This window comes from Phascolarctos cinereus, unplaced genomic scaffold (assembly GCF_003287225.1).
Source record: "Phascolarctos cinereus isolate Bilbo 61053 unplaced genomic scaffold, phaCin_HiC Scaffold_2;HRSCAF=192, whole genome shotgun sequence".
Classification (NCBI taxonomy): Eukaryota; Metazoa; Chordata; class Mammalia; order Diprotodontia; family Phascolarctidae; genus Phascolarctos; species Phascolarctos cinereus.
In genome coordinates this window covers 211,370,325-211,372,246 of record NW_027555625.1, presented here as the reverse complement: position 1 = coordinate 211,372,246, position 1,922 = coordinate 211,370,325, and the positions used below count along the sequence as shown (strand labels likewise).

Sequence of the window (1,922 nt, the reverse complement as noted above, 5' to 3'; positions counted from 1 at the left end):
GAAGAAAGATAGGTAAAGAAAAGAGTGAGGTAAGAAAATTGTTGTTGTTCAGTTGTTTCTTGACTTTTCTCTATCCTATTTGGAAATTTCTTGGCAGAGATACTGACATGGTTTGCCATTTCCTTCTCCAGCTCATTTTACAGATGAGGGAACTGAAGCAAACAGGTAAAGTGACTTGCCCAGGGTCACACAGCTAGCAAGTACCTGAGACAAGGTTTGAACTTAGGTTTTCTTGATTCCAGGCCTGACAATCTATCCACAATTAACAGCTTTGATAAGCACACATGCCAAAAGTTACTGAAGAAAATAAAACCTTGGGGTCAGCTAGGCTGTGCAGTGGTTAGTGCACCGGCCCTGGAGTCAAGAGGACGTGAGTTCAAATTTGGCCCCAGACCAAACACTTGATACTTACTAGCTGCATGACCCTGGGCAAGTCACTTAACCGCAATTGCATAAAACAAACAAACAAACAAAAAAAACCTTAAAAAACAAAATTTGTCAAATGATAGAAGAGGTACAAAACTCCACAGATGAAAATAACTCTTTAAAAAGCAGAATTGGAGTTGAGGTGGTGACACCAGCAGACAGAGCAGAAGGAATCATGGGTAATCCAGAAGAGAATAAGATACTGTGTGTACATTCAGGAAAACCTCACTAGCTTTCCCTGAATGTTTCCCTGCAGGACCAGAGTGGTGAGCTTGAAGACCTGCACTAAGCCAAAATGTCATCTGAATTGGAGATACCATCAAATGGAGTGGATGAATCAGAAAGAAAAAAAAAAGCTATGGAGGACCTGAATGGGAAAACCACGCAAAACAAAATGGACCTTTCTGAGCTTCTGAAGGAATGGACTAAGAAATCTCATGACCATGCAGAGAATAGCCAGTTTGTCAAACATTTCTTGAAAGGTCTTATCAAGAAGGATCTCTTTAAGCTAGCTAGCACTGCACCATATGTCACATACTCAGCCCTGGAAGAGTAGATGGACCACAACAAGGACCACCAGCCTTTACTCCCTTATGTTTCCCCATGGAGCCACACTGCAAGAAAGAGCTGACCAAGGAAATGGAGTATTTCTTTGTTGAGGAGTGGAGGGAGAAAGTGAAATGCTCACAGACCACCCAGTGCAATGTAGACCAGATCCATTATGCAGGGCAGCATGAGCGGGAGCTCCTCATGGCCCATGCTTGCACATAGTACATGGGGTACCTTTCTGGGGGCCAGGTACTGAAGAAGGTGACTCAGTAGGTACTGAAGCTGCCAAGCACCAGAGAAGGGACCCAGTTTTATGTGTTTGAGAATGTAGACAATCCCCAGCGATTTAAGCAGTTTTATTGGGCCAGGATAAATGTCCTAGAGCTGGATCTGAAGACCAAGAAGAAAATTGTCGGGAGGCTAATAGAGCTTACAAGTACAACATGCAGATTTTCAATGAACTAAACAAGGCTGGCTCTTTGCTGGCCACAAAACCCAAGGATGGAGAGCTTCTAGCACAGGATGGGAAAAGAGACGTGCACAAGTGTCCCAATTATGCTACTCAACAAGGTGCCCATGAGTGTAGTGCTTGTTCCTTCAAAAATGTCACAGCTTTATTGAGCCAGCCCAACCTTCAACTCATCCTTGCTGCTGTTGTGGCCCTGGCTTCCTGACTGACAGCCTGGTACTTAATGTGAAGGAGGAGCCCATGACTCTGGTACTCTCTAGGGACGATCCCAGCCAACCCCCCATATCTACCCTATCCCCACTGACTAAACCACCAACTCAGGTGACCTTTTTTAAGACTGGGTTTGAGAAAACAAGTAACCAATAAAACCAGACACTAAAGTCAATGCCAGCAGACTGTTCTTTGCAATATGATTTTGTAACCCAGATACTAAGGGCAGGGTCATGGATCCCCCCAGCAAGATAAGCCCAGAGGAGAC

At 44.4% G+C, this 1,922-nt stretch overlaps 1 pseudogene; it reads left to right on the top strand.

Annotated features, from left to right (window-relative positions):
* Positions 1-706: 706 nt before the first annotated feature.
* Positions 707-1,673, top strand: LOC110198196 (heme oxygenase 2 pseudogene; annotated as a pseudogene).
* Positions 1,674-1,922: the final 249 nt, after the last annotated feature.